At 43.7% G+C, this 12616-nt stretch overlaps 1 protein-coding gene across 5 annotated transcripts in view; it reads right to left on the bottom strand.

Annotated features, from left to right (window-relative positions):
* PACSIN2 (protein kinase C and casein kinase substrate in neurons 2) overlaps positions 1-12616 on the bottom strand; it is a 171399-nt gene that overhangs the window by 82253 nt on the left and 76530 nt on the right. Inside the window, exon 1 of one of the 5 annotated variants that reach the window (XM_037848061.1) lies at positions 7301-7512. The exons of the other annotated variants lie outside the window; for them this stretch is intronic. The gene's annotated coding sequence lies outside the window, so the exon portion shown is untranslated. Of the gene's footprint in view, positions 1-7300; positions 7513-12616 lie in introns of those variants that run through there. 5 annotated transcript variants of the gene reach the window in all.

Raw genomic sequence — 12616 nt, 5'->3', positions numbered from 1 at the left:
TCATAAAACACGTTTGTCGATGATCCCAGTTCATTTCCTGAGGAGTTCGTCGAAGTTGCCGGTTTGTTTCCTGAGGAGTTCATCGGACATCTTCCTTGGAGTTGACAGTTTGCTGACTGCCCTACAGAATTTGGACTCCTGCATACCCACAGTTGCGTGAGTCACTTTTATAAATTTTATAATCATAGATACCTCTCATTGATTCTGTTTCCCTCGAGAACCCTAACTAATACAATCTCCTTGATCAGACTGAAGATCATTTTTGAAAGACTTTGGAATGTCCACAGTCTGGTCTTCTGCATTGACATTTTCTGGACTGTTATCCTCTTACTTTGGATGGGCCATCATTTCCTGTTTCTTTGTCTTGTATTCTTTTTTAGTACACTGTATATTTAAATATTTTTAAATGTTAACTCTGGGATTTATTCCCTGAGATGTCTGGTCTACAAGCAGCTGGTGATATGACACAAATTTTCTTAAGTGTTAGCCTTCCAATCAGAAAGGTCCACCTAAGATGAATGCAAAGTACAGGGTCCTCCCTGTCTTTTCTGGACCTGTCTCTTGTCCTGGGTTTGTGTTTGCTAATGGTTTTACGAGTTGCCCTACTTACAGGAGCTTGAATGCCATGCTACTTCCTAGGACACTTCACAAACTACACCAGAGGCCAAACCCCACTGCTGACTGCTACAAAAGTTGGGGCTGGGTGATGGTAACCACCATCTGGAGAGTATTTATTGATATTTACTGGTATTTATCATAATTTACCAGCCTCTCCCTCTGCTCCCTGGATGCTGTATAATATTCTACTGGACTCTGGAGTTGATTCAGGCAGTTCCTCCCTGTTTAACAGTTGTTCCGGTGGAGGGACTGATTCTTGGAGCTTCCCACGCCGCCATCTTCCCATAATCCTTTTCACAGCTGCATCATTTTAGATTCCCATCAGTGGTGTATGAAGGTTCTAATTTCTCCACATCATCCCCAACACTTGTTTTCTGTTGTATTATTATTATTATTATTACTATTATTATTATTCGTGTAGCCATCCTAGTGGTTGTAAAGTAGTTTCTCATTGTGGTTTTGCCTGGCATTTCCCTAATGACTGAGGAAGCTGCATGCCTTTTCATGTGCTTACTGGCCATTTCTTTGGAGAAATGTCTATTCAAGTACTTTCCCCATTTTCAAATTGGGTTATTTATCTTTTTATTGTTGACTTGTAAGGGTTTTTAGATCTTTTGGATACAAGTCCTTTATATGATTTGAAAAGTTTCTTGATCATATCTTTTGAAGCACAAAAGTTTTTGCTTTTGATGAAGTTCAATTCAACTATTTTTTTTCTTTGCTTGTTTATGCTTTTTGGTGCCATATCTAAGAAACCATCCCCTATTACAAAGTAACAATAATTTATGCCTATGTGTTTTCATCTAAGAATTTTATAGTTTTAGCTCTTACATTTAGGTATCTGATCCATTTGGAGTTAATTTTTGTATACAGTGTGAGGTACGATTTCAAATTCCTTCTTTTTTGCATGTGGATATCCAATTCTCCCAGAAACAATATGTTGAAAAGACCATTCTTTCACCATTGAATTTTTCGGGGCACACTTGTAGAAAATGAATTGACTGTAAATATGAGGGATTATTTCAAGGCCCTTGATTCTATTTGAATCACTGATCTATGTCTATTCCTATGCTAGTTCCACACAGCTTTGATTACTGTAACTTTGTTGCAAGTTTTTAAATCAGGAAGTGTGAGTCCTCCAACTTTGTTCTTTTTTCAAGACTGTTTTGGCTATTCAGGGTCCCTTGAATTTCCATATGAATTTTAGAATTGGTTCGTCAATTTCTGCAATTCTAGCTGGAATTCTGATATGGACTATATCTGTAGATCAATTTGGGGAATACTGGCATCTTAGAAATCCTATGCCTTCCAATCCCTGAACAAGGTATATCTTTCCATTTAATTAGGTCTCCATTTCTTTCAAGGATATGTTGTAGTGTTCATTATACAGGTCTTGCATTTCTTTTGTTACATTTATTCTTGAGTATTTTCTTCCTTTTGATGTTATTAGGAAAGGACTTGTTTTCTTAGTTTCATTTTCAGATTGCTCATTTCTAGTATACAGAAATACAACTGATTTCTACATACTGATCTTGTATGCTACAACCAGCTATACTCGTTCATCAGCTCCAAGAGATTTAGTGCATGTGTCAATTGTGCAGGTCATGTCATCTGCAAACAGAGATAGTTTTGCATCTTCCTTTCCAATCTGAATGCTTTCTATTTCTTTTTCTGGCCTAATTGCCCTGGCTAGAATCTCCATACAATGCTGAACAGGAGTGGTGAGAGTCGATATCTTGTCCCGTTCTTGATCTTAGGGAGAAAGCTTTCAGTCTTTCACTTCTCAGCCCTTGAGTTTTTACAGATGCTCTCTATCAGGTCAAGGAAGTTTCCACCTATTCCTAGTTTGTTGAGTGCTTTTTATATGAAGGGGTGTTGCGCTTTTGTGCTGTTTTGTTGTTGTATTTTTTTTAATGTTGCAAAACCAACAGGTATCACCAAGGACTAAGTTAACTTAGATTAAAACCACCTGACATCACATATGTCAGTGAATTCTAAGCGTCCTCTTAACTTTTTAAAAGTTACTTTGGATGGTTTCTATGCTGCGTGACTATCGCAATAAAATTGCATTTAAAAAATTCATTTTAAGCAATTCAAAGACAATAGCTTATTCTCTGGCTTTGGGAATAAGATAAATTTGTGAAAGTAAAGAGACAAAATAAATCAGAGAAAAAGAGATGGATGTGCCCAAAGCTAATAGAAAGAAAAAAGCAAGGAAAACGTATTTGACACAACTGATAAAAATCTTACTGCTTAAAATATATTAAGGACCAATATAAAGACCAAGAATCTAATTCCACTACATGAAGGAGTTATCAGAGATGAGCACAAAGGAGAAAAGACAGCTGGGTCCGAGACATGAATGTTCATGGAAGTCCCACCTCCTAAGCCAGGCCACCTAACTAGACCTGGCCAGTTGAAAGCCCATGCAGAGACCCGACCCTTGCCTTTCTGCCTTGTATTGCATCTACAAGAGAGTGGGGTCTCCTAAATCAGCCAGGCCCCCAAGTGACTATGTGGAACTGCACCCCCAGCTGACCCTCAAGGGAGATCCAGAGCCAGCAAGAAATATATTTTTGCTATGTTAAGTCTCTGAGATAGGTTCACTTGTTATCGCCACATAACATAGTCAAATCTAACACAACAAATTACCATGCTGAAAACCAGCATGACCTCCTTAAAAAAGGAAACAGAAAATAAGAAAAAGTAATATGATGCCAGTTTTGGTGGGGCTAAAGGAAAATAGGAATTTTTTCAACATTGCTGATGGGCTTTCCATGGAAAATATGAAAATAAAGAACAAGGAGATAACAGTTACCAACCTCTGACCCAGTAGTCCCACTCTGGGGAATACGCCCCAGGCAAATAAACTTAAAGGAAAAAATAGCTTGAACAAAATGTTCATCACAGGAATATTTATAACAGCAAAAACTGGAGACAAGTCAAAAGCTCAAAAGCTAAGAAAACAATGGTGAACTGACAGAATGGACACACCACACAGCCATTATGAAGGACAAATAGTGAAGCATTTTATATTTGAAATTGGGTACTAGCAAAACAGCACATAAACATTTGTTTTCGTTTCCTAGCTGCTAAAACAAATACCATACAATGGGTTGGCTTAAAAACAGAAATTTATTGGCTCGTGGTTTGAGAGGCTAGAAGGCTTGCTTCCTCCCAGGGTCAGTATCTTCTGGCTAACGGGCGATCTCTGGGGGTACCTCGGCTTTTCTGTCACATGGCAATGCACACAGCGGCATCTTCTCCTTTCTCCTCTAGGTTTGGTTGACGTCCTGCCGCTGGCTGCTCCCTGTGGCTTCTCTTCTATGCCCAATATCTTTTGTTTATAAGGACTTCATCCATATTGGATTAAGGCCCACCCTCATTCAAGATGGGCACATCTTAACTAAAAACATCTTCAAAGGTCCTAGTTACAAATGGGTTCACACCTGAAGGATCAGGGTTTGGGACCTTAACATGCTTTTTGTGGGGACACAATTCAATCCCCAACAGGATTCATTACACATAAACTTTGAGGCTGCGTATGTTGTATTTTCATCTTTGTATCTCCAGTGCTTAGCATGAAGAAGATTTGCTCAAATATTTGCTAAATGACTGAATGTCTGAATCAAAAATAATGTCTGGACCAAGTCAGTGCGTAACAAGGGCTGGAGGAGACTATGTGGTGATGGAGTTGAGGGCTCCTTAGCTTATTCCCTTAAAATGACTTAAACGTGTAAATTTTAAGGTACATACATTTGAATTAGAGAAAGGGAAAATTATTCTTTTATATACTAGGGCAGGATTGATGTTTCAAGGGAATAAGTCATGACTTTAAAAAAGAAACACTTCTTAAAATGTGAGCTCTCCACCCTTCGGAAGGAATCCCTTAGTAGGTGGTGACCTTGAGCCCTGGAGTTCAAGCTGAGCCTGGAGTGCCACTGCCATAGGTAGGTAGGAAGGAAGAGGTAAGGTCAGTCCCCTGGAAGGACCCTCACAGTCTCCTGTTCTAGAAGCACCAAAAGGCCAACAGAATGGTGAACAAACACAATAAATTCTCCAATGTACCAAGACTCTACAGATGCTTCTCAGTATGCCCCAAAGTTTAGTTTCAACTGACTCCTTTTTGTAATCACAGCATCTTCTGTAGATATGAAAATCATGTTTTCTTCTTAAGGACTAATACATTCATGAAAAAAAATCACCAGAAATTCAGAGAGCACACTACTGAGTTGTCCTTGGTCAGTGAGACAAACCTTCCTCACTCCCAGCCCTGTTGCCTTGAACACCACCATAGGCAGGTGTCACCTGTCTTCCCCCCAATGGCCTCAGGGCTTCACTGGAACACCGTCAACTCCTTGAAGTCTCATTCTCCCTCACACCTATACCTGTCACCTCCATGATTATAACCACTCTGCTGAATGTGACTGGAGAAAATGCACACCTCCTCAACAGGATTCCCCATGCGGCCTTCTGAGTGCCAGCAGCTATCCCCAGCTCTCCACAACTTCCTGCAGACCTTCTCCCCTTACCTCTGACATCTCCCTCGCCACCTACCCTTCTTCTTACCAGCAGATGACAAGTCCCACCTGATGGAACACCGATAAGTCAGCAGTCAGAAGCCCCTCCACTTTTTGTCCCCATTCAAACCCATCTGTACCCACGTGCTGACTCTCCTCCTGTCTAAGGCTGGCCCCTGCACCCTGTAACGCAACTCACTTCTTCCCATGGCCAGGGGATCTCGCCCCATCAGTTCATCCCTTCTCTTGTGTCTTTGGCCTGGACTCCTTGGTCCTCTTGGCTCTCACTCTCCTCCCCTTCACAGCCAAGATTTTTATGAGTTATCTACTCTCACATTCTCCAGCTCTCAGCCTCCTGCTTCCTCCCCCATCTTTCTCAGGAAACTCATCATCAAGGTGTCAGGCTGCAGGTCCTTCTCAGGCTCCCTAGTGTTAAACTGCCCGACTGCCTGAGGCCATCCACTTTCCCCTCCTCAGCACTCTCTCCTGGAATCACACTCCCAGCCTCCACAACACTGCCTCTCCTGGTTTTTCTCCTTCTCTGTCCATTCTTCCTCTTCTGCCCATGGCCTGGATGTTGGAGTTCCTTGGGGTTCTGTTCCAGGCCCTACTCTCTCACTGCATACTCTACCTAAGCATCTCTTCTGTTCCCACAGTTCAAAGCACCTTTAACCTCATGACCCCCAATCTGTGTCTCTGGCTAAGCTCTCGCCTATGAACTCCAACCCATACATGTGATGGCCTGCTAGATGCCTCCACTCAGCCATTGCAGTCTCTGCAAACCATCCTGGGGAATGCTCTTCTCCTTGGGTTTCCTACATCAGGAAATAGTTCCACCATTCACCCATGTGCTCAAACCATAAACTCCTCTTCCTCACACACCCAACTCCCCATCCCCCAACTCCACCACATTCAATCTGTTTCCAAGACCCACAATACTAGCTCCTCAACATCTCCTGAATCCTCCTGGTCACTCATCCCTGTGGTGATGACTAGCTCGGTTAAGGTCACCACCATCTTTCACCGAGATCACAAACGGCCTCCTAACTATCTCCAGCCATCAGTCTGGTCCCCCTTTCCTTTCAGTTTCATAGCCAAATAGTTTCAAAAGCGAAACTATAAAAATCCTTTCAATTAACTTTACAACATTAAAAAAATCTTTAGACTGAGTATCAATACAATGTAATATGTCTAATATAACCTAAGGTGTTGGCCTCCAAAAGTGTGAGTGCTCAAACTCTGCCAGGTCTATGGGGGTAAAAGGGGCAAAGATAATAAAGCCTAAGGATCTGTCCCCAGGAACCCGGGAAGGCAACACTTGCTAAGCACCACTGTGCCCAGGAACTACGCCCACATTACAATTCCCCTGAATGTGGTAACAGCAATAACAGAGTCCACGTGTTGTGCACCTACCACACGCCATGCTTTTGGACACACGGCTTCTGATGCTGACAGCAAGTCTGCAGTAAGGCCCGTTTTACATGAAGAGAAACAGGCTGAGCACCGAGTAAACAAGCGGCCTCAGATTCCAACACATAAATGCAGGGGAGACTGGATTCATTCACATGTCTGTCTCACTCACAGCCTCCCGGGGCTGGTTTTCCCATTTCCACAATAAAGGGGTGGGTTAGACGATAAGGGTCTTTCCGGTTCTGGTTTTTTACCATCCTAAATATGGAAAGCGTTACGACCTATGGTCATCGAAATCTCAAGAAAGTTTCTATTACCCACTATTAAACAGTTGCAACAGATGTGGCTTCTTTTGCCTCAAAAATGTAAGCATTCTACTCTAATTGCCCAGGGTCATGTTCAACAAAGACTCATTTAGGGTTCTAAAGAACAAGTGCTCATTGATTGCCATCATGTCTACCCAGCAAGAAGCCCTAGTTATGTCATAACATGTAAAGCTGCCTGCCAGGGACTCAAGTTGATTATCATTCGAACACCACCTTAGAATCCCTTTACACAAGCAGCATTCAACACACACACACACACACACACACACACACACACACACACACACACACACAGCCTCCTGGAAACATGCTGCTCCTCCCTCAGGTCCAGCTGGTGGCCAGGACTGAAGACACATGCTAATGCATCAGCACATCCCACCACTACCACCCCGACTGCCGCTGCCACGCACTTCCAGGTGTCCTCACCTAACCACAGTATCCAACAACTGACAGACGGTCAGAGGCAGGAGTTGTATATGATGAAGTTGCAGGACACTGCGCTGTCGAGTTGGGCACCTTGTTTCCTCCTCCTCCTCTGAAGTTCTCTGCACCAGTCTCTGAAGAGCACCTCTAGAGCCAGCTACTAAACTACATCAAGTACTTCCCAGAGCTCCTTCTCTTAGCCAGAAGCACTTGCTCACTGGGATAGCTTTTCCTTGAGCCGCAAGTTTTTCAACTCAAAAGACACACTGAAACCCTAAAAAAGAAGAGTCACATAAACCCAGATGAGACAGAAAGACTCTTCGGCAAAAGCAGAAGGGAAAAAGAACAGTGCAGGAGGCTGTCCTTTGTTCAGGCAAGAAAATGGGGGCATTCAACAAGGCAGACAGGGTAAAAGAAAGGACAAGAGAAATGCTGGGCCCTGAGGGCGGAGGCTGCGAGGCCGCCCTGAGGACGCCCTGCCGAGGTCTGCGAGGGCAGGTTCCCAAGGTCAGACAACGGGCATTGTTAGCAGTGCTCATGAGCGAGAGTGGCCTCAGGTCAATCACCTCAGCTTCTTTCAACCCCTCCACTTTGAGGCAGCCCTTCAGAAGCAGGACTTCCTGTTACACAAAGGGCCTCTGTGGGCAGATCCCCGCTGCTGCTTCTCCAGTGCAGAGCTAGAGCTGCAGCAGTTTCTGAGGCCTTCGCTACCCCTCAAAATCTGATTGCACAACCTGGCCTGCTGAGTGCCCTAGGAGCTGAAAGCTGTCAGTCTGAAAGTGACAGACAGCGAGAGAGAACGATACTAAAGGACACAGCCAGCCTAGAGGCATCAATCTAGAGGGCCTCTAACTCTGCATCTGTGACTCTTCACAAGACCTGTAGGCATGTCCCGTAGTGGTCCGTCACCTCAGACAAAACACTTAAGGAGTCTGTGATTCACACTGCGTATCTGTAAAATGGGATCCAATTTGCTTTGGAGGTTGTGAAGATCAAATGGCATCTGTGGAATGAGGCAGGTGGGATCACTGAGACTTTCCTGTTCTCCCAGGCTTGGGGACACTTCAACAGCTTCATCCAAGGAAAAAGTTCTGTATCCAACACTACAGGGACACCCAGGGGAGGGTCCACAGAGTCCACAGGGTGACATTTCAGTGGAAATTCATCAGCTGGGGAAGTAGGGCAAGGCATTCCAGGTAGAGGAACCCACATGGCAAAGAGGAGGTATAACCTAGCACAGTGCAGGGTCATGCTGAGGGCAGGGAGGGGCGCGGGGGGGCGGGGCTGCTGTGGCTTTCAGGAAAGAGGAAAGAGAATTTATAAACGGAATTTATAAACAACAAGCCTGAGTCACTCATTACACTGCAAGGAAGAATGACTTCTTTCCATCCACTCTTAACAGCAATAAAACGTGGCAGGTCCTGATAAGAGCCAGCCAGAGCCACCCACCACAGGAAAGCTAGAAAATCACCAACCCCACTCAAGGCCCAGCAGAACCTTTGCCAGGAAGTGACAAGCTTAAATATTTCCCAAGGACTACTAGATATAAGCGACTTTGAAGTTAAAAAAGGTGTGTGAATCAAAAAAAGATTTGCTTCTTAAATATTTTGTAGGGATTTACACACTTTCTCAAGAAACTATTCAATTGCTTTCAAATTTATAAGCTGGAGTCAAAGCCTCCTATTCTAGAGAAGAATATAGCGCCAATTTAGACAAACTGACAACTTAGTTGTAATGTGGCAGTGATTTTATTTAGAAAGTTTACATAATATGAAGAATCATCCAGTGATTTGGGAAAATGAACAGGGAACCCACTTACCAAGCACTAATCTGAAATTAATGGACTAAAAGCAAGCATAAAATTATTAGCAGAAGTTTCCCTTAAACTGGAATAGTGGAAGGAGATGGTTTAAATTAGCTGTGATTGGACTGATGGGGCAACTTTTAACTTCTAAGCCTTATTTATCTCTAAATCGGGACTAAACATGGCTGACCTCATGGGGGAGTTATGAGGGCTTTAAACGGCATGTTACACGTGAAGTGCCCAGCATACACTAAGCACGCAGCAAATGCTTCCCCTCCCAAACTGCTTGTGCTGCTGCCTCTTTCCACCCTCTCTGGCCACCTCCCCGCCCCCAGGGGATGGACATTAGTTCAGCAGCCAGACTTATGCACCCGTTCCCTGCTGGCCCACTGAAAACTCCAGGAACACAAGACAAAAACCTTCAATGTTAAACCTCCTATATATATTTGTGTATTTTTTTTTCATAATGTTACCTGCCTCATAAACATTTCTAGTGACCATTTTACAAAAGGGAAAAAGTAATCACGCTTCCATTTATGATAAAATGCCTAATTACCACATATAAGCATAAAATGATTTGGATACTGTCTTAACTTCAATTATAATACCCAACGCATGCATGTGTGCACACATGGAGACAGAAAGAGCCTACTTTGAATATATCTGCCAGTTTGACTGGCTGAAGAAATTTTAAAATATTTTCCAAATTTTCAATAAAATACGTAATTTTATTCCGATAAACTGAGGAAATTATATGAAGCCCAACCACTGGTGTTTTCATCATTTTATGTATATTTCTCCCAATGTTCTAAAAACATTTACTTTCTCAGTGCCAGAAAACTTGCAAAGAGCAGGGGAATGGGGAAGAAACTATATCAGCAGTGAGACCCTGGCCCTTGTGGCACAGTGGGAAAGACAAGACAAGGTGACGTGGAATTAGGCTGACTGGGCAGAACGTGCCCCACAGCGGGAGGGAGGGCATGGCAGCATGTGAAAGGGAGGGGGCAGGAGGTGGCCCAGGCTGGACAGAGGCTCGGGAACTGTTCTGAAAGGCTGGTGCAGCTGCTGCTGCTGAAAAAAACAGAAAATAGCTGCCAGACAAGTGCCAAGAGGGCTATGTAGCAGCATTCAAAACCATAGTCAGCATTCTAACGTTTCAGCAGCTGAACACTTGAGCTGATTCAAACATACGTTTAACAGTGAGTGCTTACCCATGTACCAAAACGTGAATTCTTTCATTCAACAAAATGTAACGAGGGCTTACTGTGAGCCAGGCACCACGCAAGGCAAGGCTTGTGGGAGGCAGGATGGCCAAGAGAGAAAAGAATCTCGCCTCCACTCCAGCAGGGAGCCGGAAGAGTTAAAGGCAAACAGCCGAGGTACAGTGCCCGGTGATGCCCCGGCCTAGGAAGAAAAATGCAGCTGGGGAGGGACGGAGAGGGGGCTCTGCCATAGGCAGGAGGGTGGTGAGGGAAGGTTTTCCTGAGGAGGAGACATTTCAGCAAATACTTGAATGAATATTAACAGTGAATTCCTCTGGATGGTGGAATGCATGCACTTTGGGTTTTTCTTTTTGCATGTCTGTATTTCTTAAATTTTCTGCCAAAGAATATATTAGTTGGATTACTTTAAAAATTCAAAACGAAAATAAGGCAGCACTAGGTGCCTTCCCTGTATATAAGCATGAAATCCAAGCTTTTCTGGTAAAGGAATCATGTCCCTTATCTTCAAGTCACTGACAACTGGCCTGAGATATCACTCAGTACCGGAGCCACACATCTTCCAGCCCAGTCCTGCCAAGTCCCAAATCCGTACCATTATGGTCACCAGCAGAGCCCCAGGGCCCAGCACACTGGCTTCTCTTACCTGTGCACACTGATTTCCCAGATAAGTCATTCCCTCCAGTGAATTTCGATGGCAGCCGTGCACTGAGGCCCCGACTTGACAGCTCCACAGACCTCCCCCTCGAGTCCCCACGTAGCCCGATGGTGGCTGGGCGTGCTTCCTCCTGCCTCCCGATGGGCCCCTCAGACACAACCGTCCAGACCCACCTCTTGTTCCTCCAGCTCCCACACTGCCTGCAACCCCAATCTTCCCTTTGGCTCCATTACCTACCCCCACTGCTCAGGCCAAGTGCCCCGGGGCCCTCCCTGACTCTGGTCCTCCCCTCACAGCCATATCCCACTGGCTTCAGTATGGCCATCCCTCACCACCTCTGTGCTAGCCACCTAACTCAGGACTTACAGCTGCCTGCCACACTTAGACACCCCACCATGCCTACAAGTCCATGGCGATCTGACCCCTGCTTCCATCTGTCTCTAACCAATCCCTGCTGTTGCAACAACTGCAGGGACTGGCCTGTGATTCTTCAAATGCACCAGACTTCTGCCTAACTTCGCACCTGCTTCCCCGTCCTGGAACACCCTTCCTCTAGAGACTGGAGGAGCTGCTACTTCCCATCAGCAGAGAGCTGCTCAAACACCACCTTAAGAAAGCCTTCGTTAACCCACCCCCACTCCAATGACACTTCAGTCCCTAGCCCAGCTTTTATTTTCTTAAAAACACGCATCCTCACCTGCCAAATTATAGATTTATACAGTGTCTCTCTCTCCTCCAAGAATGTGAGTTCCTTAAGAACAAAGATTTTGTCTTGTTCAATGCTGTTATCTCTAACTCTGACAAATGAGAGGTACACAATAAATATTTCAGGAATGACTGAGTCAAGGAACGTGCTCAGCTCTGATACAGACACGCAGCATGACAGAACAGACTTCCATTTTTAGCAGCCTGGCAAACCAGGTATCTCGAAATTTTTTTAAAACTGAATAAAATATAACTGCATCACTGAACTGGCAAGAAATAAAGGAATCTAAAGACTGTAAAACAGCAAATTTAAGGAATAAACCCTAGAAAACAAGTTAAGTAGATAAGGTGACTTTCTGTCTAAGGTAACAGAGAGAAAATATGAAAGATTAATAGATTTGAAGTAAACAATGAGGTCTAACTTACATCTAATGAAGTTCCAGAAGGTAACATTAAGATGTAAGAAGCAATATTCAAAGATAATTTTTCAGAATGCTGAAGACAATAAATCATAAACCAAGGAAGCCTAATGAACTAAAGCAACATTTTTAAAGAGAGAGTCATGCTAAGACAAATTAAAGTAAAACCACAGAAACTCAAAGACACAGAAAAGATCATACAAGCAGCCAGAAAGAAAAGACAGATCACTAACTAAGGATGACAAAAGTGGACTAACAGCAAGAGTGGAAGCTAGACACTGGAATAATGTATTCAATATGCTGAGCAGCAATAACTGCCAGCTGAGAATTCTGCACCCAGCAAAACTAGTTTTTAAGAACAAAAAGTAAAATAAAGACATGTTCTGACAGATAAAATATACGCCACACTAAAAGTCCTCATAGAAAAAGAAATTCTAAAGGATACTTCAGGCAGAAGAAAATGAATTCAGAGGGAATGTTTGAAACACAAGAAGGAATGGTAGCAAATATATT

This window comes from Choloepus didactylus, chromosome 8 (assembly GCF_015220235.1).
Source record: "Choloepus didactylus isolate mChoDid1 chromosome 8, mChoDid1.pri, whole genome shotgun sequence".
NCBI classification, from domain to species: domain Eukaryota; kingdom Metazoa; phylum Chordata; class Mammalia; order Pilosa; family Megalonychidae; genus Choloepus; species Choloepus didactylus.
The sequence above is the reverse complement of the archived record's forward strand: the minus strand, read 5'-3'. Positions and strand labels throughout refer to the sequence as shown.